The following is a 27,818-nucleotide window of genomic DNA, read 5'->3' on the forward strand; positions in this document are numbered from 1 at the left end:
TTGGTTCTTCGGGGCTGGCGGAACCTTGGACCCTGTAACAGGGAAGTGCATTTGGACGAACGATCAAATGGACATACCAGTCAGGAAGCTTAAGCAGTATATCGAAGCAGCGCAGCAAGGGAAGTTCTTTCCAGACAGGGAGAACGACGAGCTCACAATGGCCCTCGGGAATCCTGAGCACCCTGGACGGACACGAGGCACACCAGGCTCCATTACGTGGAAGGTTGGGTTTCCGGACGCAGGCGGTTACAAATCCCATGAGAGGAGGAAAAAAGTGCAGCAGACCCAAATGCAGGCGCTGCAAGCAAGGGTAGACGCGATAGAGGAACGAGAAGCAAATCGCAGCAAACGTACTGCCGAAGCTACCCCGCCATCTCAGCGCAGAAGCAGCGTGGCTTCCACCGAGCTGCTTCAGCCGGAGCATGCCTTGATGGCTCCTGCCAGCTATCCCGTGGATGCTATCACGGAGTCTCAAAATTGCCACCTTATGACGCAATGGATGAATTTGAAGGTCAAGGCGGCTGTTGGCTCTGTTTATCCTACTGAACCCGGCACAACTTTTCACTGCCGGCCGATTCCAGAAGGATATGCTAGGGTGATCGTGGATGAAATAACGGAGGGATTTGAGGACCTCCAGCTTGACCATCCTACCGGTGAAGGGGAGACTCGGCTGGGGTCTGCTCTGAAGACTCCATGCCTATGGCGAAAGGAGCTCATCAACCTTCCGAACTGGACGCCTCCGCCTCCTCCTCCTCCTCCGGCGAGTCAGGGCACTCCGCCTCCTCCACCGCCTCCTCCTCCGGCGAGTGACGATCAGGGCCCTCGGCCGGCTCCTTCTCCGGCGCGTGGCGGCACTCCGCATGCGCCGGCGCGCCCGAGCAGCCAGCCTCCTCCTTCTCCGCCTCGTCAGCAAGGGCGGAAGAGACCCGCCGCCGCTCCAGCAGCTGCTCCGGTGCGTCGTAGTCCTTCTCCTCCGCCTCGTAAGCAAGTAAAGAATACAACCGCTTCGTCTGCTCGGCCGGCGTCTAGCAGTACAACCAGAGGCAGGAGGACATACAGATTCGGTCCTTCTCTGAAGAGTCCACAGAAGTTACCATACGAGAGGACCCCGGAGGAGAACGCGAAGATCGCGCGAACCGAAGTGGATGACTGGTTTCAAGGGTTGAGAGCAAAGAGACATCCACCTCCGGAGGAGAAGGTAGATCCGGTGAAAGTGAAGCGCACTTTGGCTGCCCTGGCAAAACCACCCAAGTCTCCGCCGAAAGGCAACTATGAGCGCATTATTGCAAAGACATGGGCCGAAGCGGAGCGGTCGGGAAGTACAGTCAGTGATCAAAGGCTGAAAGAACGACGAGCAGCTGGGAAACAAATTGCCCAGCTCGACGAACAAGCGAAGCAATCGTGCCCCCCTCCTCAAGGTGCCTAGCGACATCGTCGATCCGAGGATGGTGCCCGGTTATGGCTATGTTGACGATTATCTGCCCGACGATGTACATTATGATCCCATGGAGGTGCAGATACATAGATACGAGTACGGGAAGCCTCTCGTCAAAGATGAAAAATCTTTAACAACGATGATGCGAAGATTACATGATTGGTACTTGAAAATCTGCAGAGAGTCTGGGGGGAGAAGTACTTTGTATGCGAGAGTTAAACCGGAGCATGACCTCGTTGGAATTGAACTGTTGCCTATTCCATTTGAGGAGTTCTATCAGTTTTTCAATCAATTGGCCCTCGATAAAACAACGATCACCTGCTACTGTCTGTAAGTACTACTACTTCTGTCATTAAGTCTCTCTATATAGCTCATCTCTTTCATTGCATGTATTTATAATTATCCTCACTATATTATGCAGAATGAAGATCGCCGAATTGAAGAAAAGACAAATCGATGATATTGGGTTCGTTAACACATATCTCATAGATGCAACTGAGGTTGAACATCGTCCCGGAGATACCGAGGCCAACTTGCTACGATCATTCAAAAAAATGAAAACAAAGATATAATACTCTTTCTTTACAACTTCAAGTGAGTGTTACTGTCTTGTGCATATTCGGTTTCCCTTATATATTAGTCCAGGTTATAGTAATGTAATTGATGAGTTATGCATGCGTGTGCAGTTTCCACTATATTCTCCTAGAGATTAGGCTTGAGCAGGGAGTAGTAACCGTCTTGGACTCTAAACGAAAAGATCCCCAGGAGCATGCGGACATGACTGAAATCCTCAAGAAATAAGTTAAATCGATCATTATCCACCATATCAGCAACTTTGTTCATTTCCTGATATCAAGTAATTGTTTTCTTTGTCCGGCAGGGTTTGGAGAAAATTCACCAGAAAAGTTCCGGGACTGCCGAAGGAGTTGGAATTTAGACACCCGAAAGTAAGTACTATAGTAGCATGTTCCGCGCATCTCCTAGTGATTCAAGCGCTAGTTTCATCAATACCATTTAGCATTCTTGCTTATCAGTTTGATTGACCTCTATTTTTTGTAAAGTGGTTGTGACAGGAACAAGGGATTGATTTCTATGGATACTACGTCTGCGAGTCCATCCGCCACACGACCTGTGAGCGGGGCGGGTACTCTGACGAACAATATGAAGTACGTAAATAACAACATTCATAATTTTATTTTATTACCATCATTTGTATTGAGTTTTATTCATTCATATATATATATATGTATTGACCCCCTTCTTCAAATTAGATGTTTCGGAAGCGGGATGAACTCCTAGCACCAGCTCGCATGCGAGCAATTCAAGAGGAATTGGCGGCATTCTTTCTTGACCACGTGATCGCTGAAGATGGAGAATACTATGTGGACCATGAGTCCGTATGATTATATTTGTAAGAAATAATTATTGTATATATGTAGCCGATAGTGTCGGATAGATATACGAGAACTTGTTGTTCGACCAATCTCTCGGAGAAGGAGAGGTGGTCGATATCACTTCTCTCTGTATGCATATATGTTCATGACGATCTTCTGTTTCCTTCGTTTGCTTACTAGCTAGATAGCGTGTCTAGTCCTCTCTATACGTATGTATAGTACGTAGCGTCAACCAAGCACGGACATAAGAGAGGACACTTCTCTCTATTAATTATAGCTAGCTAACACAATATATGAAACACCTAAATTAACCCCCCAAAACCCCCCAACCCCCCCCCCCCTCCAAAAAAAAAACAAAAACCCCAGCCACAGAAATGCTGACGCGTGGATGCATATTGGTCCCGGTTGGTGCCACCAACCGGGACCAAAGGGTCTCCTGCTAGGGCTCCGCGCACAGGCCACGTGGAGGCCCATCAGTCCCGGTTCTGGATTGAACCGGGACTAAAGGGACAGGGCATTAGTACCGACACTTTAGTCCCGGTTCAGAAATCGGGACTAAAGACCCTTACGAACCGGGACAACAGGCCCTTTTTCTACCAGTGTATAGCTACTACTGACTTTTCTGATGACTGTTGCGCTGTATTGAAAATATCTTATGGGCGAATACAACGAAAACTCTTCTCGACACTCACAATAGCGATGTTATAGTTTAAGTTGTAAAATTCCAATCTCCCATTGGCACGTTGTTTCGGGGGAAGAAGCACCTCAATCTGCAATGGTAAAGTGATCTCAGTTAACCATCATATAACTTACAATGCCACGAGAAATTATTAGGAGCACCAACCCTCAAATCATTATCAATGTTGTCTACATTACGACGACTTCTAACCAAACTAGCCGAAGTCAGAATGACTGAGCGTGTGCCTCTGCTTCCAGGCCACTTAATAAACAAGCCTGTGCACGAAAAATACCTCGAGTATCCCGCACATCATAGATTCAATCATTTGTTATTGAAGAAGCATTATCATTGAAAATTAATGAGCATACAACTGTAAAAATCACCATCAAATGAAGAAAGTGAGACGACACGCCGGGATATATCAGAAACAACTTTTGTCCGAAGTGATTTCCAGATGCAAAACTCCACAGAACGACAGGGAATTACATCGGAAGGATACCCTTTCCAAGCACACAATTCACCAAATTGCTCTTCAAAATGATCAAGCAATTCGCTGTCGACTGGTTAAAGAAACAAACTCAGGAGTTAGCTATAAAGAAGTGCACAACGGAGAATTGAGCACTGAGCAAGAGTGAAAGTAATCACTTACATTCGAGCACAAGTGGTGGTGGCATGGGATAGCCCTGGGATTTTAACAGGTTAATAGATTTCCTAAATCCTGATGGAATAAGGTGATCACTATTAGTACTCAAATGATATGTATAATGACGTTCACATAACATTCTGCCAGATGAAAAGGTGGCATTTAGAATGATGACTTGCATGATTATTCACACCCAGACTGCTCACACCTGAAGGGACTATGGTAGATACACCTGAAGGCAACGAATATGCGCGGATGTCGAATTGTTCAGGACTGCAACAGAACACATTCGAGTTGTCATGAACTCATGATAAATAAATAATATAAGTTCAACGGAAAATGGAACAGGCTATGGTTTTGGAACAAATATAAATAAACTAATTATAACTAGGGAAGATACATCTCACATATAGTCATAGTCATAGTCACATATAGTCAGACGTCTCCTCTTTCCCCTCCTCTCCTCGCAACGGCCTCCTCCTTCCTGCACCGCCTCTTCCTCTCTTCCTTGCTGATGGCGCCTCCCGCCGGTCGATGCCTCCAGTCTTGCCCTTTCCGTGGGGAGGTGGAGATGGGAAGATGGCGTTGGAGGAGGAAAACGAGATCCAGGCAGTGGAAAGATGGCGTTGGAGGAGGGAGCACGGGTGGCTGCCGCAGCTGAAGCACGGGTGGCCTGGTTGTGGCGGAGCATGGCGGGAGTCCGGGCGGCGTCGTGGTCGTGGTCGTGGTCAAGAGGAGAAGCACGGGTGGCCGCCGCAGCTGAGCTTCTATGTAACATAGTTCCGATGAATCCTCTGCCGCAGCTGGCCTCTACAGGTACCCACACCTCTTCACCCCCCTCTCGATTTGCCTTCTCCCCTCTCCTTTTCACTTATTTTTTCAATTTAACAACAGAATATCTCATCCCTGTTTGTGTAGATTCGTTTTCGTATCTACCTATAAGGCGTTCGATGAAAATCCAAGCCGCTGCAGTGGCAGATTACGCCGTCCGCTTGCATGCTGAGCCATGTTGATTGCTTCTCTTTTGGTCCCTTGTCATTTGATTGCTCTACGATTCGTTGTTGTAAAAGAATTGCATTCTTTTTTTTGTAGGTTGGGCTCTCCTGTTCTTTTTTGTTGGCTTGACGTACGCACTGGCAACCTCCTACGTGAGGGATTCAGCATGCCTCTATTTTGAGAGAAAAGATATGGAGAAGCGGATTTTCAGGTATGCTCTATGGTTTGGAGCAATGATTTGGTTCACATTTTCTTTATAGGTTGATGTTGTCTGTTGAGTATATGAGGTTGCCGCTGCTCCATGTTAAGTACCAGCCAGAACTGCCATTATATATTTATTAAGCTAGGAGGCTGCACCGGTCATGAATTTAAATAGGCTTGCTACCACTTTATTTTGGTCAACATTTTTGGCCCTGAACATGTTATGTTTTGATTTATGAGGTAAAAGCATACTACTGCTTGCATAAACAGCAACCTGTTGAAAGTATTGTTGGGTCACTTTTAGGCTTCTAGCTATTTTGATTTTATCATATACAACACTTTCAGATCAGTAAATACAATGACCTCCCTTTTACATTAAATAATCATTATTGTTCTCATACCATTTGATATTTGCAGAGTATCTCAGGCACACAAGCTAAAGGTTCACCAAGTTCAGGGAAAGAAAAGTTTCCCTAGACACGTGGCGGCGGCGGTCAAGACAAGAGCGGCGCTGTGAGCGACGGCCCTCGATCGTCTTCCTTGTGGAATCAGGTACGCGTCGTCCATCGTGGCCCATCGTGGGTGTTGCCGGGCGACCGGAGGCGGCTACAGCAGGCCAGTGCCCGTGATCAAGACTGACACCGGGAAGGCTGCCGGTATGTAGTATGATCCTCATCTCCTCCAACTTACGTTTTGGTAGCACGTCTCCATCGTTGTAAGGACAAATTTCTAGCTTTCATAGTCCTACTCTACTATACCGTGCTTGACCATTCCTCTTCCATTCAGGTCTACAGTTGTGCACTCAATTCAAATGATTATTCTCCGTTCTTTGCCTCAGAACTACATATGAGAGGTACAAAGGGTTGGCCAAGATACTCAATTAAGTTATCCGATTTAAGGTATACTTCTATCGCTTCCTTCTATCCATTTTGTTCATCTTCTCATGTGTATTGTTAGCTTTTTCTCAAGCTTTTTTTTATCTAAAACCTCAAATTTAAGTATATTTTGCTGATTAGTGAGTAAATCAACCGGCAATAGTTGGTATATATTTGTTGTATGTTTGATGTCACCTATTCATTCTTTTTTTTTTGAGATGCTCTGATTTTACAATGCAGAATTTGTTTCTTCATAACTATATTACCGCTTACATTGCTGGCAATGGAAACTAAAGAAATCCTTGAGGCTACTTGTGAAGCTCTATTGTTGATGCCAGATTTGTACATTTGATTAGTGTTATATCCATGTATAAATGCAGATTTTGTTGAAGCTATATTTTGTAACTATATTACAAAAGTGTCTCTATAGATTTGAACCACAAAATAGTTATAGATGCTCATATGATTTTCAGTGTCGTGTATGGGTGTTTTTTGTGCAGTTTTGTTGATCTGCTTACATTTTCAGCATTTATAGTATTGCTATATCTCAATAAAATAGTGAATACATATAAATATATGCAAGGTATAATCGGTTAATTTTGGTACTAATCCATTGATCCTTTGTTACATTCCAGTAGTAAGGGTACCGGCGCCCAAATAAATTCAGGAGCACTGCAAAATTCAAGTTGATGGCTGATGTGCCTTGTAGTTTTACAGTATGATAGTTGTTGAAAGTATGTTCTAGAATGCAGGTGATGGGCTGCTGATTTATGTTGTCCACTTCTCTTGATTTTTACTGACTTGTGTTGATTTCTATTGTATGCAATAGCAGCCTTCGTGCCATTGATAGATTCTGCTGGTTTCTACCTCCATGCTGCTTAAACCAATTACCTCCTCAATTATACGCCATGGCAGGTAAATTCTCATCTTATTAGTCCTTGCTATTTGATTTACTCAGCACCATTAAGGATGATAGTAACTGTGTGATCTTATTTGCAGGGCAGATGATTGTGTGCAAGGAAGGAAAGATGCAAACGATTTGAGTTCCCAGTTTGTACAGCCCCTGAGGATTGGAAGGTCGTGCTGTTGTCTACTTGTCTCTTTCATTCCGTTACAACCTGCTGTTCTTGCTCAGTTGTGTCCATCAAGGATATGTTCTTTGAATTTAGATGATGCACGGATAAATAACTCTTATGTGACAATGCAAATGAAGGGTGCAGTGGCTCAGCCCTTTAGATTGTTGGCGATAATATTGGAGTATAAATAAATACAAGTTGTTAACAACAACAGAAATTTTTGGCTCAATATATCCTTATGAACGAGGGTTTGTATAATTTTCGGCATTCCTTTGCCTGTAGCAATAGCTATTGTATTTAGTGGCAATCGTTATAAAATGGGAGCATAAATAAATAGCAATGGAATTTTATTAGCTCTCTATGTCCTTACAAACGAGGGATTGCATGAATTTGTGATTTCTTTTTCCTGTAGCGAATAGCTGTTGTATTTAGACACAATCGATATAAAAAGAACATTCAATTTTATTCAATTGCACTCAACCCCTTCTGCAATCTTTAGAAGCAAAAATGCAGCCTGTAGCAAAACGGGGGAAATTGGATAAAGAGGCAGGGCCGCAGGAGCAGAACGGTCCAGCCGATGAAGCCAATGTGGACGAAGATTAACTTCTCTGATCTTGTGGTAGGCTGAACCTGAATCAAATTAATGGGTGGACTTTCTTGTTATCCTTTGTCCTGAAACTATAACATAATCACTTAAGCTGACATTTTGGTAGTTGTCTGAACCATGAATCCATGATGCTAAGCTGAATAATTCCTGGAGCATCTACCGCGCGTGGTGCTTCTACGTTGCACCATTGTCTGGTGTTTGCGCTTCTACAATTTTTTTTACCATACACATCTGCTCCAGTAATGAATATGAGCCTCTTGTACTAAGATTTTTTTCCACCATACTCATATATTTCTACCTGGATTGTGTGCAAAAAATCGATTTCTATCAAGAAAATCATTGACGTTTGGAGAGCTAAAAATAGTTCAGGCCCTCGAGGTGCATTCCCTGGGATTGTTGGTAAGTACCTTTCTGTGTTTTAACGTTTTGCTGCATTTCAACTGTATATGATAATTTAACCTAATCGTTTCATGATGTTCTGATGTTTCACGATATTGTGCAAATCAATGATATTTTCCACTACCTTTGCATATATTATTATGAGCAACTTTGTAGCCTATTAGATGCGCCAAATGGTTTAATGTTTAATACTGCAGTTGTGCAGGTGTAGCAGCCAGTGGTTCTTTGCATCATTCTTCAAAAAGAATGTGTGTGGCACGAACCGTGAAAATAATAATTGTAGAATGAAGACACCACTACTTAAACGATGAAACCATGTTTAATACTGATGTGACATGAACCTAATACCACTGCCTTCATGTCTTGATATTTCTTGCTGGTAGAAGATACAAGACTCAGCCAAAGGTTAATAGACAAGAGCTGTATCAATGATGCATATCTGCTAATATAACATGCTTTATAAAGCCAATGTAAGCTATCATCAAGTGATCTTATAACTTTCTTTCCTTTGAGCTATAATGCTACCATATAAAAAAAATATGTAACGCTATGTGTACCTAAGTATCTATTAAATTGGTTCCAAATTACTCTCACTTTCATGGTTTGCTCTCGCTTTTTGCGCCATGGGCGCAACGGGTCATCTAGTATACTAAAAGTGTAAAAGACATACTCGAGTATCTGAAAATGCCAAGAAATCTTCCATCATCTGATATCAGTGGCCCTCCTAGTGCAGCCTAAAACAGAAGTAAAGTTGTAGGGTTTATAAAGGAAATATGGCACATTTACTTCGGTGCACACAGTGATACATTATATACCTCTGTGATATGCTGCCCATCATCAGAAATCCACCTGCTGGGATGATCCATACAGATAGACCCACCCATGGCCATCAAACTGGCTGACGTAAAACCACGCCCAGCAGCTAGTATACGCGAACCAGGGGAGGCAGGTACTGCTTGTGCCTGAAGATCCAGTTCTACGGAACGGACATTTAGGATGCCCGCCGTCGTGACCATAGCAATGTCTCGATCATATAGACCCAAAAACCCTTTTGTGATTGCATTACTAGGAAGGCGTACATCAATCTGCCGATGATGAAAACAGTACATCAGCACAGAACGGCCACACTTGGCTTAAACTCAATATCTGATGGAGACTCGGCGCCTGATGCGCGGTGATGGACTCGCGCAGGTGGAGGTAGTTGTCTGGCGTCAAGGTGGCGTCGATGACGGAATGGCCTGACAAGGTAGAAGCCTCAATATCTGCTCTGAAAACGGATCTGTGGAAGATGGCGGCGACGACACATGTGAGTGCGTCAGACCAGTTTATGACCCAGACCCGACATGTGGCTCGGCTGGGGCTTCTGGCTTTTGATGACAGGCTTAGGTGAGTAGACCGGGTATGTGGTCCAGGTAGCACCCCTTCATCATATGGATAGGAGTAGTGGCATATGTTGCCAAGATGGCGGATTCAGGCATATTGTTGTAATACTTTGTAAGGTCCTCGAGAATAATCAATAAAGTGGCCGTATGCATTTCCCAGATGCAGAGGCCGGGGGTCATCCTCCTTTTCTAAAAGAACTTGGCTTAAACTCATAAACAGAGCAAAATGGTGAACACAATGATTAAATACTAGTAACAACCCTCAAGTCATCATCTTTGTTCATGTTATCATTATATGCGGTAACCAGACGCGCTGAAGTCGCAAATCTTGTCAGCTGAAATTGAGCTGACCCGTGTGATACACATATGCCCGAGCATGCAAATAGCATCTTATCTCCTGCACAAGAACATGATTTGGGTTATCACTTATCAGAAGTGGGTACAAATAAACACAAAATGGAAAATTCATAAGTACAATCACCGTCAAACAAAGCAATGGAGACGACGATGAAAGACAGATCTCTGGTTATATTGGTGCAGGTTTTATAGTACTCTTGACCACGTCCAACCAAAGAACCAAACTGTTGTTATATTACCCGAAAAGATGAGGCCGTCATACAGTGTTTTCCATCGAGGAGATAAAAAACAACAAGATAAGAGAAAAGTGAAAAACAGGGGGGCTAGGAGGCCGCGATGAGGAGGGAGCGGAACAAGAGAAGTTGGTCGCGCACAGCGTCCTCGAAACGCCGTGCCCAAAGTAGCGTGTCGTCGGCCGCATGCCGGAGAACGTCCTTGGACTCACAAACGATGAAGTTGAACACCACATCGTTTCGAGCCTTCCATACATGCCAAAGGAGGATGTAGAGGCCAGCCCGCCAAGCAGCAGCATCCAGCGGTGCCCGGGGTTGCCCGGAAACAATATCCGCCACGGAGAGGAAAGGACCCAAGTCGAGACGCGCCCAGACATGAGCCGCCTGCGGGCAGGAGGCGAAGAGGTGGTCCGCTGTTTCGTCGTCATGGCACGAGGCACATACAGGTGATGGAGCACAATTCTTGGCAAACAGATTAGCGCGCGTGCTAAGCCGGTTGCCGAGAAGAAGCCGAGCAAAGATCTTGATCTTGTTGGGGAGTCGGGAGCCCCAGAGGTCGATGGAGTCCTGATCTCGGATGCCGTGCAGCGACAGGACCCGGAACGCCGCCCGAGAGCTGAACGAGAGGTCTCGCCCCCAGGCCATGACCCGGCGGTCGTGCACGTCCTCCAGACGCACGGAGTGAAGGAGCTCCCGTATGGAGCCGAGCTGGGCGGCCGCCACCGCGGACAGCCTCGGCTGGAGAGCAAGGCCGGACTCAACGACCCCAGCAACCGTCTCGTTGGGCCGCGTCGAGTGGGAGAAGAGCGCCTCGAAGACGAAGCAGAGTGCACCGCCGGGAAGCCTCCTGTCCTGCCAGAAAGAAGTGGTGCGCCCATCCCCTAGACACACCCGAGTAATACTCCTGTAGATAGGCAGAGCATCCTGGATGATCGCCTGAAGGAACGATGGCGTCGAGCATGTGTCGCCAATGTCGCCGCGGAGGTTGCTGAGGAACCACCTCTTCCATGGTGGGCAGTCGGGGCGGTGAAGAACGTCCACAAAATGAAGAAGGAGGCACATGTTTTGTCGTCGAAGATCACGGATGCCGAAGCCACCTTTCTGCACATCAACACACACTTTGTCCCAAGCAATTAAACAACGAGCCCCGGAGCAAGTATCCTTGCCGGTCCAAAAGAAGGAACGACGCCTACGATCAATCTGCTCTATCACTCCAGAGGGCAGCAAACAAGAACACATAAAGTAGGTTGGAAGATTATTAAGGACAGCGTTGCAAAGAACCAGTCGACCACCCGACGAGAGCAGGAGAGCTCGCCATCCCGACAGATAGCGGTCGAATGATTTGAGGACGGGGTCGTAGGCGGAGGTAGGAAGCTTGAGTGGGGACAAGGGTAGCCCTAGGTAAGGCTGGGGGAAAGAAGAGATGGGGCACCCTAAGATGGAGCCCAACTCTGCCGACAACTCGGGGGTGCAATGCATGGGAACAAACCCGGACTTGTGGAAATTGATCGCAAGCCCGGTCGCACAGGCGAAAGCGTCGAGGATGCTTTTGAGATGCGTAACAGAGGGGACGTCCGCACGACAAAGGATAAGGGTGTCGTCAGCGTACTGAAGGACGGGACAGGGGAGGGTGGGATGCAGAAATTGAACAGGCGAGAGATGTTGCAGAGGAGCGTAATGGCAGGTAAACCTAGAGAAAGAGAACCTGAAATGTTTATGAGTACAAAGAACAGTATAAAAACAAATTCCAAAATTTGATTGGATGAAAAATCAGGGGAAGAGGGCATGTAGAAACGAACCATCACCAATGGCTGCAGCAGAATAATTTGTAGAAGTGAGGGGAGCGGGGAAGGAGCAGAGGCACCGTGGAGACTATATGGGCGACCGTTAATTAAAGCCAAACATGAATCGACAATCGTATAACTGACCTGCAATAATCTCCAGTTTAGCCGGTTCATCGATTACCATTAATCGGTCCTGATTAACGCCTTAATGAATCGAGGGCGAGTGAAGATCAATCGATAGGCTGTTCGCTGCCATGTCGTTATGTGGCGTTACCGGTGAGGACACCGTCCACTCGCCCGGCGAGGAACCCCATGGTGAGACGTCGTCGGCCGCGTCTGTCCGACCCCAACGCGGTCGCCCGCCCATGAGGCGCGGCCAAGCGAGGCTGCAGCAAAAGAGACCAGGGATAGGGTTGCAAGCGTCCAGTGTTTTAGGTTTCTCTACTTTTGCATTGGACGGAATCCTAGTACAGGCCCAGTAGGCCCAATTAAATCTCGGATAGCCGAAAAAGCTGCCGGAGCAGCGGCCCGGGAAGGTCAGCGCTCGTGACGAAGTCGGTACGCGCGATTTAGGGCAATTAAGAGCAAATCTGACGGTGAAAAAAAGCATAGAATTGGTAATCCAACGGCTATAAACGTTAATAGCCCGAGAGAGCTGGAAAAGTGCTCGGTTATAATGTATTTAAATTGAGCACATGCCGGATCAGTTCGGCCGGAAGCTTGTTGATCTTGATGCGAACTTTGTTGGAATGAACATCTATCCCAGTTATCAGAAAATGGAGAAAATGACTCCATTCATACAAAGAGTTCTGATCTGTAAATTGATGGTCAAGAAGGGGATAGTCAGGAGGGGGGGGGGTTTAGGGTTGATGCAGGTACTACAAGGCAAGGATATACAAGTGTGCTTAATTTCTGTCAGCGCACCTGACGCGCCGGACCCGCAGGGCAGCGACCATGCCAGCAACAGCACTGCCCAGCGGCCCACCAGACAGAAGCGGCCTAACCCACGAGTCCACGGGCCAGAATGGGCCTAACTGAGCCGACGGATACTTAAGGAGGAGACAGCGGAAGAGGAAGGCATCCAGTGGATCAACGAACCGGCGGCGGCTACCTACCTCTCTCTCCCGAACCCTAGTTCCTATGTTCTTCCCATTCGAGCGACGCTTCCTTGTACTCGATCTGTAATAAGCTACTACTTCAGAGAGCAATAGATCGATCTCGCACTGTTATCCTATCATCTGGTATCAGAGACGCCAACCACCACCTCTCCCGCTCCGCCCTGGCGCATCTCATCGAGACGCGCGGTCTCCGACAAGCTCGCGACGCCATGGATCCAGGTGTGTCCGCCTTCCTCAGCCGCTTCGAGACGAAGATCGAAGCCGCCATCGACGGCCTCACCAAGGCGCAACAGAATACGGCGACGAAGATCGACGATCTACTAAGCTGGCGTCCAGATCTCGAGCGCCGTGTCGCGGATCTCAGCGACGCTGTGGCTGCACTCCAAGCCGCGCCACCGGCACCGCTGAAGGAGCAGGAGGACCAGCGCACCTCTACGCTGCAGCCGCCAGGTGACCACATCGGCACCTCGGGAGGCGCAGCGGGCAACCAACAAGGGCCCGATGGCCACGGCGAATTTCTGCTTCAACGGGGGCACCCGGCGGCGTCCTTGGTGATGCCGCCCCCGCCCCGGCCAAAGGTCAGACAACAATTCTGACCTTCCCTGTTCCTCCGTCCCCCTTTACCCATGCAAGTCAGATGCTCACTGGACTGGGTCAGGCGCACCCGTCCATCATTTTTCCCCAATTTTCGGGCGAAAACCCCAATCTCTGGAAAACTCTTTGCGAACAGTATTTTAGCATGTTTGGGATCGCTGCTTCTTTTTGGGTGCCTATGGCTGCGCTCAACTTCTCGGGGCCAACGACCATTTGGCTTCAGTCGGTACAGAAACAGTTGCACGAATTCGATTGGGATTCCTTCACATCCCTTTTGAGCACTCGTTTTGGCCGCGACCGTCATCAGATGCTCATACGGCAGTTTTACACCATCCACCAAACTTCTTCAGTTGCTGATTACATTGAGAAATTTGAATTAGTCATCAATCATTTAAGTTCCTATTCCGATACGATGCATCCTTACTATTTTCTGGCTCGTTTTGTCGAGGGCCCGAGGAGCGATATACGGGCGGTGGTGATGGTACAACGCCCCCCTGACCTGGACACGGCGTGTGCGCTGGCGTTGCTGCAAGAGGAAGTGGCTGACGGCGCGCGTGCAACTCCAGTGCGACTCCCGGAACCGCCACCACGCGTGGGAGTGCCGCTGCCATTACCAGCACCACCAGTGCGCCACACTACTCCTACAGTCGCCTCCGACCGCCGCGGCACCGATGCAGCGCGCGCCGAAGCATCCAAGCTCAAGACGCTGCGAGAATATCGGCGAGCTCGAGGTCTCTGCTTCAAGTGTGGCGAAAAATGGGGACAGGATCATGTTTGCCCCACTTCGGTTCAACTACACGTCGTCGAAGAACTCTTGGACCTGTTCGGCATCGATAGCTTCACCGACACTCAACTGCCAGAGACGGGCGAGGCAAGCGACACAGTCATGGCGCTTTCTCTGTCCGCTGTGACTGGAGGCGTCTCGGCCAAGGCCTTCCAACTACGCGCCTGGATTCAAGGGCGCGAGGTGCTCATATTGGTTGACTCCGGCAGCTCCAATTCATTCGTCGATGCTCAGCTTGCAAATTCGCTCTCCGGCGTACAGAGCCTGCCCAAACCTGGACGTGTTCGTGTGGCTGATGGGGGTGAGCTGATCTGCTCTCATGTCATTCCAAGCTGTGCCTGGTACACTCAGGGCCACGAGTTCTTTACGGATCTGAAGGTGCTCACTCTCGGGGCATATGATGCAATTTTGGGAATGGACTGGCTTGAGGAGCACAGCCCTATGGTGGTCGATTGGCGAGCACGTTTCCTGGAGATACCCACCCCAGCAGGACCCCTCCGTCTGACGGGCCAAGATGCATCATCAACCTGTTGTGAAGCGATCAACTATGTGCAACTGCAAGGGCTCTGCAGCCAAGGGTCGATTTCTCACATCATTCATTTGTGTGTGGTCGCCCCTGACGTTGAAGCACCTACCCCAATACTTGACTGCATTCAAAAGGTGATCGATGAGTTCCCCGATGTTTTCGCCGAGCCAACAGGTCTTCCACCCCGACGTGCCTGCAACCACAGAATTCCCCTTATTCCAGGAGCACAACCAGTGAATGTACGACCATACAGACACAAGCCAGAGCTCAAGTCAGAAATTGAAAAACAAGTGGAAGAGCTACTCAAATCGGGTGTCATTCAGAGGAGCACTAGTCCTTTTTCTTCCCCAGTGATACTAGTCAAGAAAAAAGATGGAACCTAGAGACTATGCATCGATTACAGACATCTCAACGCTCTCACAGTCATTGCCAAGCATCCGGTGCCCATCATAGAAGAACTTTTGGATGAGCTCCACGGGGCAGCCTGGTTTTCTAAGCTGGATCTTCGTGCCGGCTACCACCAAATTCGGCTGGCACCAGGAGAGGAATACAAGACGGCCTTCCAAACACACCAGGGGCACTTTGAGTTCAAGGTCGTCTCCTTCGGACTCGCAGGGGCGCCGGCAACTTTCATTGGTGCGGTCACAACCACTCTGAAACCAGTCAACCGTGTCTGTGTAGTATCTTTCTTCGACGACATATTGGTTTTCAGCGCTACCCTTCAAGCACATATTGATCATTTGTGTCAAGTCCTGACTCTGCTCCGAAGAGACAGCTGGTATGTCAAGCTCAGCAAGTGTGCTTTCGGACAACAACAGATCTCATACCTCGGGCACACCATCAGTGCTCAGGGAGTTTCCACTGACCCATCTAAAACCACTGTTGTTGCCAACTGGCCAGCCCCAACAGATGCCAAGGGGGTCAGCAGTTTCCTGGGGCTTGCTGGCTATTACCGCAGATTTGTTCGAAACTTTGGAGTTATAGCAAAGCCTTTATTCAATCTGCTCAAGAAAGGGACCCCATTCATTTGGACTTCGACCACTGACACGGCATTCCAAGTACTCAAACAACAGCTCATCTCAGCTCCAGTACTTGCGCTGCCCAACTTTCAGCAGCCTTTCACAGTGGAAACAGACGCGAGTGACCGCGGCATCGGAGCTATTCTACAGCAACACAGTCATCCAATAGCCTTTATGAGCAAAGCGCTCAGCCCACGCTACCAAGGGTTGTCAACATACGAGAAAGAGTATTTGGCAATCATTGTGGCTGTGGACCAATGGCGTCCATATCTGCAACACGCTGAGTTCGTCATCCCGACGGATCAGCAAAGCTTGGTTCACTTGGAAGAACAAAGACTGACCACACCATGGCAACAAAAAACATTCACCAAACTTCTGGGACTGCGCTACCGCATTCATTACAAAAAAGGTGTTGAAAATGCGGGCGCCGATGCTCTGTCCAGGGCGAATCCAACGGACATGCTTGCCAGCATCACTTCTTGCCGGCCAGCGTGGCTCGAGGACGTGGTCACCAGCTACATCAACAACCCGCAAGCTTCGTGCCTACTGGAACAGTTGGCAATCAAGGAAGATCCCAAGAAATGCTTCTCTTTGCAGCAAGGGATCATTCGTTTTCGTGACAGAATCTGGCTCGGAGGCAGCACTCAAATCCAACAAAGAATTATCTCGGCATTCCACGATAGTCCTGGCGGTGGCCACTCAGGTTTCCCTGTCACATATCGGCGCGTCCGATGCTTATTTGCATGGCCCAAGATGAAGACGCACATACAACAATATGTGCGCTGCTGCCAGGTGTGCCAGCAGGCCAAGCCGGACCGAGCAGCGTCACCAGGATTGCTCTTACCTCTTCCAATTCCCAAACAACCATGGGACATGATATCCATGGACTTTGTTGATGGTCTCCCTCAGTCCAGTAAATTCAACTGTCTTTTGGTAATCGTGGACAAAAGGACAAAGTTCGCATACTTCCTTCCATTGGCTCACCCTTACACAGCGGCATCAGTGGCTCAGCTTTATCTGCACCAGATTTACAAGATCCATGGCCTACCAGGTGCAATTGTCTCTGACCGAGACCCAGTTTTCACTAGTCACTTCTGGCAAGAGCTTTTCAGAGGAGCAGGAACAGAACTGCGGCTCAGTACAGCCAACCACCCCCAAACTGACGGGCAAACAGAGCGCGTGAACCAATGTGTCGAAACCTTCCTTCGCTGTTTCACTCAGGCGTGCCCACGAAGATGGAGTTTCTGGATTCCGTTAGCACAGTTCTGGTATAACAACAGCCACCATTCAGCGATCGGCATGACACCGTTCAAGGCTATGTTTGGTTATGAGCCGCGCCATTGGGGACTTACAGCTGATACCACTTGCTCAGTGCCAGCCCTTCAAGCTTGGCTGGATGAGCGCGCCACTGTGCAGGAGCTCTTGCAACAACACCTCAATAGAGCACGGCAACTGATGAAAGTGCAAGCTGATAAGAAGCGATCTTTCAGAACCTTCCAAGTGGGCGACAGGGTGTTCCTCAAATTGCAGCCGTACATTCAATCATCTGTGGCGCCAAGAGCTAACCACAAACTTGCATACAAATACTACGGGCCTTTCTCCATCGTCGCCAAGATCAATGACGTGGCTTACAAACTACAACTTCCCCCCGAGGCAACTGTACACCCAGTGTTCCATGTCTCACTTCTTTGACAAGCACTCCTTCCAGGTATGGCAGTTGAATCTCAGCTTCCGCATTGCTCTGACGAATTGGCAGTTCCAGTGGCCATCCTCCAGACTCGCTGGCGCAAAGGAAGGGACGGCATGCGCGAACAAGTCAAGATACAATGGTCTAATTCTTCACATCTGGGCACCACTTGGGAGGACGGAAGTAATCTCCAGGCCAGATTTCCACATGCAGAGGCTTGGGGGCAAGCCTCGACTCAAGGAGAAGGGGATGTCAGCGCACCTGACGCGCCGGACCCGCAGGGCAGCGACCATGCCAGCAACAGCACTGCCCAGCGGCCCACCAGACAGAAGCGGCCTAACCCACGAGTCCACGGGCCAGAATGGGCCTAAATGGGCCGACGGATACTTAAGGAGGAGACAGCGGAAGAGGAAGGCATCCAGTGGATCAATGAACCGGCGGCGGCTACCTACCTCTCTCTCCCGAACCCTAGTTCTTATGTTCTTCCCATTCGAGCGACGCTCCCTTGTACTCGATCTGTAATAAGCTACTACTTCAGAGAGCAATAGATTGATCTCGCACTGTTATCCTATCAATTTCCTTGAAGATTTATTTGACAGTGAGATGTGGGCTGAACTCCCTAAAGATTCGACGGAGATGACATGTTTTTTGCTTGCACGGGGTTTGTTACAAAGTGGCACTGGGAGTTTTGGGTGATGTTCACAAGATTAATCCGAACTTGAGGATTGAAGTGTGCCTTCGAAATGGATTTCGAGTCATGGGGATATTGAAAACCTGCAATTTACAGTACAATTTTGCTCGTGTTGACATCATGAGGTGTTGGGATCTTCTTGCACTGAAGGTCCTGCCACAACCGCTTCAGAATGGGTGTATTGCTGTGCGGGGAGGTTTTGCTGCCCGAAAGCAATCTCGATTGGAAAGCACTTGTGGTCTCCACTTGTAAAATCACTAGACCTGGGGTTGGAGGCCCTCTAATTGATAATCGTGAGAATCTTCTTGGAATGAACTTCTGTCACCATGAAGAGACGCCGTTCCTCCCGTGCTATGCCATTCAAGAACACATAGATACTACTACTGGTGCTTTGTTGGGGCATGCTTATTTTGACACTTATTTGAGGGAAGCTGATACTATCGAGTGCGACGGAAATCCTCCATCGCAAGAAAAGACATACAAATGGCATTTGCCCAAGCCATGTTTTTTCCGGCCAGAATTCAGGGAAACCAAACCCAAACACTTTAAGAGGGCGAACGTCATGGTGGCAAAAGAATGAACGTACTTTTCTTCCGGAGTATGAAAGTGTCTGCTTCCTGTTGCTCGCGCTGTAATGATGTGAAACCGATAACCGAACGTGCTGAATTCAAGCTGTCATTTGAGTGGATTGTTGAGGATTTTGGGCTGTGCCCTGTCAGGCCAAGGGTTGTGAGGGCGATCAGGCCAAGGATTCCTTCGGCTCGTGAGCCTTCAAATCAGTCAATGCAGAGGCACTTCGGGCATGTATGCCGGGCTTGGCAATGGTTAAAATTTCGTACTTGAAGCCAGGGTTGGGGCTTAGCTTCTGGATGTCAGGTTGTTTTGTAAGCTTGGGTCAAAATTCTCGGCTAAGCTGTGGACTGGTACGGTCTTGTATTCCTTGTCTAGGTTGTGGCTCTGAGCAGAGTTGGTGATGTTGCCGGGTAGGCCTTTTGGTTTGTTTGTTCCCTTTTCTGGTTGAAACCGTGAAATGGTTGTAGTAGCACACTAGGTATATTCTTTGAAATGGAAATAGAGGAACCCCTTTATATTAGGAAAAAGAAAGAAGATGATCCTCTTCTTCTTGCCGCTCGTGTCTTTCTCTGTTTGGTGCTTCTATTTTCAGTTCAAATTTATCTCTCCATCAATCCCACCAAAATTAATTCATCAGTTTAAGTTTACATGGTGCATTTAACATTCAGCGTGATTTGATGGACTCCATTTGTGACACTTAGCACTGCTTATAAAGTTGTACAAGGGAAGAATCCATTTCTTGAATACAAACGGTAGAAGAAAAGAAGAGGATATTCACTTGATATTGTTTGTTTTGAGGATAGTCAATGGTGCACCCATAGTAATATAAATGATTGCCTAACTAATTGTTTATGTTTTCCATAGTAATATGGGCCTTGATGATGCGTCTGCTAATTTGCCTAATCCTGGTTCTTGCTCATATCTTGACTTCGCTCCACCTCTGGGGCCAACACAATTTCCAAATCCACCACTACTGGGCAATTAACCTCTGCCAGTTACACAGGAGTGTGTTTTGAACATTCTTAATCATGCAGGCCAAGCATTAGTTATTCTAGAACAAGCAACGATCACAGACGCAACTTGTTGCCGGTCACAGTTCATAGCATATCAAGCAACTTGATCATGATCGACGCATCTGGATGACACGACACCTTTTGCCTCCTAAGTTAATTAGGCGCCGCGTGGTGTGATGATTCGGGTGGATCAAAATCGTAGGCGAGGCGAGACAGAGCCGTGACGACGGTGCCGATGGGCGCTCTCATGGCATGATCTTTGTGGATGCACACCGAAGCAACTTCGAGGGCCTCCTGCAAGTCCAAGGACGGATATCACCCCTGCAGCGCCGGGTCTGCCATCCGGCGGAACTGGCTCCTGTCCTTCAGCATTGTTCGGGCCTGACCCAACAACAAACATCAGTACACGACATCACTCGGATCGTTCATGGCGAAACAAGAAGTAGCAAATAGAATCCAAAACCTTGGCTAATTAATTTACCCATGTGACAAGGTGCCGATCCTCGACATCATGGGGGGGATCGGTGGCCCTCCGCCCGGTGATCATCTCCAGCAGCACGACGCCGAAGCCATAAACACTCGACCCCGGAAACAGCTTCCCGGTCATCACGGTCTCGGGGGCCATAGTACCCCATGTCCCGCGGGTGATAGCAGCCACTGCAGACAGCTGGTCATGCTCCGCCAGTCCATATTGGGACAGCTTTGGGCGGTAGCCGTCTCCGAGCAAGATGTTCGAACTTTTGACGCATCGGTAGAGGACACCTTTGTCGTGCATATACTCCAACCCTCTGACCACACCGGCGGCAATGTTCATCCTCGTGTTCCAGTCCAGCGGTGCTTTGCCTGGAGATGAACCTGATGGTCACAAGATGACCAGGTGGTTAACTTTTTTTTCTTAATTGATCATCAGGTGGTTAACTAACACAACCTCAAACGAATCATGAATGCAGTTATAAGCTTTGTAGCTAGATTGTTGGCATGCATATAAGTAGCACACGTACGCACTTGCTTACCGTGGAGGTGATCTTCCAGAGAACCGAATGGCATGTACTCGTGAACCAAGATCCGGTGACGGCCATCCGCACAAAAGCCAATAAGATTGACAAGATTTGGGTGGCGCAGCCCGCTCATCATCAGCGCAAGGGCAAGAAACTCTGTATTATCTTGCTCCGCTGATCCACCTGGATCAACAGCATGCTGCAGTTTTATAGCAACGACCTACAGATGTAGATGTTGATTGATCAATCATTTTTTCCCTCACATCGATCATGTCGTCAACTCGCCACGGTACGATACGTATGAAACTAATAAGTAAAAACAAAAGAATTGTCACCTGATTGATGCTCTTGAGGAAGCCTTTATAAAGACCATCCTCCCGACCAACGATGCGGCAGGCATCGCTGAAGTTTCTTGTCGCCGCCGCGAGCTCCTTGAAGGAGAAAGTTCGTGCCACGGCGCCAGGGATGCTGCTGGTGTGTGCATTGGCCGGGGCAGAACGTGGGACCTCCTTCTTCCTCGCGCTCAAGCAGGGGAAACAGCTTGCAATTGTTCAGCTTGACACCGGCTTAGCTTCCTTTTGCCAGATCTGTGTGTCAACCAGAACAGGATTTGTGTTGCATTTTCAATAGAAACAAGAGCAAAACTTATTAGCTTCACAGCAGGTCAGTTGACATTGTACTACGGAAACATATGTCGCTAAAAGTTCAAATAGCAATGTTATGTTTACCGGAGTTTTGCTAGACTCGTCTCACGGGCGGAAGGGGGTTTGAGTTGAATTCACAGGGTGTGAAGAAATAACATGAATGATCTTATAGACTCTCCTGTTTATACTGAAATTTTGAAGTCATATGTTGAATTGCTTCAACGTTAGCGTTATCTCCAATTTTGTTGTCTAGAAACTTTGAATACATGTTTCCTCGTGTGCCTTGAATGACCAGGGGCTTGGCTAAAATATGTTATCATCCTCAAGAAATGCGCCACTGGTGTAGGTCTGGCACCTTTTTTGTCCTGCCACATTTTCATTTCTGAACTTGGCTCTAGTGCGAGACTCTGAACAATTGAACATACATAGGTGATGATAACTATCTCCTTTTTATTTGAGAACGTGATGATAACTATCGTTTTTCTGTGACACTGATGGATGAGGAATTAACAACTAGCTCTACCATTATACAGTTATGTAAGTATGAGTTAATAGTTTTGGGTGAGACAATATAGATCAATACGTACTACAACTACAAGAGATGACACATGCATCTACCTCTGCATGCTCTAAGGCTCGTGAAGATAAGGTGGATAGCACCGCAAATAATCAGCAATAAACCTTACGGACGATCGTGTCGTTACGTGTCTTGAATCATATATGTTCATGAGTGGTAACATACACGGATCCGCCCGATGCCTAAGCAAGAACTAACACGAAGCATCAGACAGATCAAAACCGATGATCTGTTTCACAAATCTCATCGAGACCCCGCGTGTAAGCAGCAGCGTAGATTCTTGAAAAAATTAAACCAAAAACAACAATTTAGACAATAACCTGGAGCTAATCAAGACCAAAACCTGCCCAATCCCTCTTTTCTTTTTGCGAAATACAGAAGGAAAAAAGGAGCAAAACCACGCTTTCAGTTTTCAGATCTCAGCCACGCTCAGTTCTCTTCTAAAAACATCAGACCAAGCCGATTTGCTGCTACGTACGTTGGATTGGACGAATTCAGCCAGCGTGCTGAAGAAAAGGGAGAGTTGAGCGGGGAATTTTGGGGGTTTTGGGGACTTACGCGCGTGACGATCAAATCAGTTGGGGCTGCTGGGCCTTCGATCGAGGGGCGACCTACTCAAGCCGAACGTGGTTGGATTGGAGTGGAGGAAGCCAGTGAGATCCAACCGCTCCGCCGGCCGGCTGGCTGACGATCTGCTTCAGAGTTCAACCCGCTGCTAGCTCCTCGCGCTTCCTCGGATCGTGGATGGCCGCGCGTGATCTCCGAGGAATTGCACCCAGCGAGTCCGGATGAGCCTGCTAGTTCATCGAGGTGGGGGATGAGTGGCCGGTCGCCGGTGCCTGGGGAAGGGACGACGGAGGGAAGAAAGGGGAAGAGACGAGTCCGTGTGGCGCAGCCGATGCCGATGGACGCACTCGGCAGCTGACAGTCGCCGCACCAGCTGGGTAGCATAGGAGGAGGACTGTGGCTGCTTCCTTCCTGGAGTAGCTTGCATGCCGAAAACGGAAAGTGAGACTGCTGGCGAGAAAGAAACGGACGTGTCACGGGCGGTATGGCCGTCTCAGTAAATCAAAGAGACCAGGAGGGGTGGGTGCGGGTAAGTGCGTGCGCGCGTGTGTGTGAGAGAGAGACTTGAAACTTTAAAACTTTCAAATGTGATTTTTAGATTATTATTGTTTTTAAAAATAGCTTCATGGACCTTGAGCACCAGATGGCATTTCAGTTTAGCTAAATGACAGTCGACTGAATTTCAAATTGGGGTCAGTCGATTTCGAGAGTTCCCGAGAGTGAGCCGAAGGGAAGGAAGGAGAAGGAAGGGGCTCGCCGCAGGGCTACCCCATTATTTATCTTAGGTTCCGGCGAGGGTGGGGCGGCGAGGCTAGAGGGATGGTTGGGGCCGGCGGTGGGGGTGGTTCCAGCGAGGGCAGGGCGGCGAGGCTGGGCGGGAGCGCCACCGGCCGCGGGTGGTGGTCGCAGGCGGTTCGGCCGGTGGCCCGGGCGGCAGTCTGGAGAAGAAGAAGAGCTGAAGGAAGAAGAGCCAGGGGCCGTTGGATGTGCATCGGACGTTCATAAATGATCGAGTGACCCAAATTCAAAAAACAACCGACTGACGTGTAGCCTAACCCATGGTATTTATGTCTTTAACATGCTTCTTAGGAGTGCTCGAGAATAGATTCCAATATAGACATATAATATATGAAATACATCGTAGTGAGTCGGGAGATGTGTTCAGCCGGTGCAATAGCTTGATCTAGAGGCAATCATTCTTGCAAGAAGATGCCCCCTCTGTGGCCCTGTTGATGGATTATGTACTATGTGTGGCGTCTCGCTGTTTCAGGATCCACATTTCTAGAAGCCTAGGCCGACCATACATGTAGGAGGAGACGCCTCTTCTGGTTAGTTTTTGCGATGATAATCTGAACCCTATAACGATGTGCAACAAGATGATGATTAGGCATGTCTTTTTGTGGCATGCTACAGAATTCACGCGTAATTTTCTAACCTTCTTTTAACATTGACGTTTGCTTTCTAGGCAATGGGACGGGGATTGGCTAGGCGTCATGATTGATCAGGCTCCCTCGAGCCATGCATCATCTTTTTTTCTTTCTTGTTGGCATGTTTATGTTGTTGCCCCAACATATTTATTTTTCCTTTTCGCTTTTCCTGCACTTAAACTTGATAAATGGGCGTGTGGTTTGCTTTATACAAAGCAGGAGTAAAACCTGTTTAGAGTAATTTAAATCAATATATTTCTAGAGGATATTTTAGTGGACAGAGACTTTTTTTCTTTTAGAAAAATGCACTGGTATGTATGTGCCCTAAAACTTAGTACCATTTTTTTCTGGGAAAAAACTTAGTAGCATTAACTAGAGCTTGTAAGTTTTTCTTTATAGCGTCCACAGAAAAAGTCATTCCATTGTGATGTAGCCATTGCATGCAGATGTGGCGTGGTGATTGATTTATTGGTTACGACGTGTCGGAGGCGAGAGTGCCATCGGGTGGGTGTGCAAGATCGATCGGCCGGCCGTTTCTGGCATGCATGTCCTACGACACACACACACACACACACACACACACACACACACACACACACACACCTTTTTTTTTGCGGAAAAAAGAGCACGCACACAATTAAGCAACTGCCTCACGGTCCTAAAACATATACTAAGCACCTAGCTCACAATAATGCTACATCTATGTATGGATTTACGAAACCTTACGTAAATCCAATTCGGCCCAATATGAAGCCACCACGTCAGATCGTACATAACATATGTAAGACTCGTTACGTAAGTGTAGCATCGCTCCCTGGCTCACGGGCCATGCCAGGCACAGGTAGCGTGCTTGCCGTACGCACATGCTCCGGACATGCGTGAACCGACGTGATTGCACGGTATCGTACTTGCTTGCACCCGCGCTACCGGGTTGTCGAGGACTCGAAGCATCTCCAAAAGATGATGAAAAAACGTCGTCAATGCCCAAAAACTACAATTTAGGTCATTTAGGGTCAAAAGCGTTGGTTCAACATGCCTTGTTTGCAAGCAGTGATGGGATTTTTTTGGGTGCAGTCCAAAGTGCTAAATATTTGCAGAATCCATGCGTCTACCACAGAATACGATATCGGCTGCACGAACTCCCAACCATCGCACGGAAGTTTCCCGTTGCCCGACCGCCTCCGACCCGCGACCCTCAACAGCCATCAATTTGCCGAAAGTGGATCCTCTAACATTAAGAAAAGAAGTCACCTAAGCTACAATTCTCTAACTTTCCTTCTTCACATTTATATGATTAAGACTAAAATGATTTGAATTAATTTGCAAATTACAAATCTATTGTATACATTTACAAAAAATACATACAAACAAAATTATGATGCAATAAAATTAATTTTAATTTTATTTACATGAACAGTAACCACACACATAACCTGCTACAGTAGATAATTACATTATTTGCTACAGTGCCTGTGACTTTCCTTCTTTACTTTGCACTAGATTGTACTGTAGCTTAGGTGACTTTCCTCCTTAATGTTAGAGGATCCACTTCCCAATTTGCCATGGAAGTCCACTCCAATGTGATCGCCGGTGCCACCGGCCTCACCGCTGCTCCCGTCGGACCCGCAACGGTCCATGCCGTGATTCCTGCTAGAACAAGAAGAAGGTTGCTTTTTTTGCATAGTAATATGTGTCTCAATAATAAAATAAAGATTCACTTACAAGCCACGTAAACATTGACATTACAGGACTGAAAAGATAGGATAATCATATGCAAAAAAACCAGCGCATGTCCCTCTTCACTAGGAAAAGGAGACAAATTACCTTTCACCAGAGCTCGACGCGGCTCCATCGCTAATCAGCAGCTTTACGGACCTCCATAGTAGTTTGTCTGAAGCAAAATCATTGCTGTCGGTGTCAAAACCGGCGGATCACGGGTAGGGGGTCCCGAACTGTGCGTCTAGGCCGGATGGTAACAGGAGACAAGGGACACGAAGTTTTATCCAGGTTCGGGCCCTCTCGATGGAGGTAAAACTCTACGTCCTGCTTGATTAATATTGATGATATGGGTAGTACAAGAGTAGATCTACCACGAGATCGAGGAGGCTAAACCCTAGAAGGTAGCCTATGGTATGATTGTTGATGCGTATGTTGTCCTATGGACTAAAACCCTCCGGTTTATATAGACACCGGGTAGGATTAGGGTTACATAGAGTCGGTTACAATGGTAGGAGATCTGCATATCCGTATCGCCAAGCTTGCCTTCCATGCCAAGGAAAGTCCCTCTCGGACACGGGACGAAGTCTTCAATCTTGTATCTTCATAGTCCAGGAGTCCGGCTGAAGGTATAGTCCGGCCATTCGGACACCCCCTAATCCAGGACTCCCTCAGTAGCCCCTGAACCAGACTTCAATGACGACGAGTCTGGCGCGCATATTGTCTTCGGCATTGCAAGGCGGGTTCCTCCTCCAAGTACTTCATAGAAGATTTTGAACACAAAGATAGTGTCCGGCTCTGAAAAATAAGTTTCCACATATTGCCATAGAGAATAATATTTACACAAATCTAATCTGCTGACGTATTTCGTAGTGTGACATCACACCATGGCCTAGCTTTTATTCTCGTTTTACTGTCCCATCTCAGCGCGATATGCGAGGCAGTTTCCTTGGCACGTCTTGTTAAAGCAGAGATCGTGTCCCCTTATTCCGGGATTCTCATCAATACGGGCGTGGGTAACCCAACCGCGCCATCGATTACGGCGCTTGGAGATAAGCGAGTTTTATCAGGCTGGTGGGGACATGTAGCTGCGTCCACCCATATAAGGGGATAAAGATTCACCTTTTCACCTACGCCTTCTTCCTCCTTCGCCTATCCATTCTTGCGCACTCGAGCTCCAGCGCCCAAGTCCGCACTCCTCACCTCAACCTTCTCCAGCCATGTCCGGAGCGGGAGGCAAGTGGATGGTCTCCTCCGTCACGGAGGGACATATCAAAAAGCTGAGGAAGGCCGGATACCTGTCTAACGACATCGCGTACCGGCTCCCCGAAAAGGGGCAGCTCATCCCCACCCCTAGGCCCCATGAGAGGGTGGTGTTCCTCCCCCATTTCCTCTGTGGACTGGGCTTCCCTCTCCACCCATTTGTCCGGGGGATCATGTTCTACTACGGCCTGGATTTCCACGATCTGGCCCCGAACTTCGTCCTCAACATCTCGGCGTTTATCATCGTGTGTGAGGCCTTTCTCCGCATCCGCCCCCATTTCGGCCTATGGCTCAAGACTTTCAACGTCAAGCCGAAGGTGGTGCGCGGCAGCCAGGCGGAGTGCGGAGGCGCCATGGTGGGCAAGATGGCCAACGTCCTCTGGCTTGAGGGCTCCTTTGTGGAGACCCTGAAGGGGTGGCAATCGGGGTGATTTTACATCACCGAGCCGCGCGATGCCGAATGGGTCGCACCCCCCGAGTTCCGGTCCGGACCCCCAACGCGGCTCACGTCCTGGAAAGAGACGGGCCTGTCGTGGGGTAAAAAAGGAGAGCTGACCGGA

The 27,818-nt window shown here is 48.1% G+C and overlaps 1 long non-coding RNA gene across 4 annotated transcripts; it reads left to right on the forward strand.

Annotated features, from left to right (window-relative positions):
* The first annotated feature begins 4,564 nt into the window (after positions 1–4,564).
* LOC125522984 lies at positions 4,565–8,901 on the forward strand. 4 transcript variants are annotated; one of them, XR_007290070.1, is made up of 6 exons: positions 4,565–4,967; positions 5,070–5,358; positions 5,766–6,004; positions 6,135–6,247; positions 6,859–7,138; positions 7,223–7,528. It is a non-coding gene; the product is annotated as an uncharacterized LOC125522984 (long non-coding RNA). The 4 variants fall into 4 exon arrangements; XR_007290071.1 differs by having other exon boundaries at positions 4,566–4,967; positions 5,244–5,358; XR_007290073.1 differs by lacking the exons at positions 4,565–4,967; positions 5,070–5,358 and adding an exon at positions 8,503–8,901 and having other exon boundaries at positions 5,429–6,004; positions 7,223–8,305.
* The last annotated feature ends 18,917 nt before the right edge of the window (positions 8,902–27,818 follow it).

The sequence above is a fragment of the Triticum urartu genome, chromosome 7, assembly GCF_003073215.2.
Source record: "Triticum urartu cultivar G1812 chromosome 7, Tu2.1, whole genome shotgun sequence".
Classification (NCBI taxonomy): domain Eukaryota; kingdom Viridiplantae; phylum Streptophyta; class Magnoliopsida; order Poales; family Poaceae; genus Triticum; species Triticum urartu.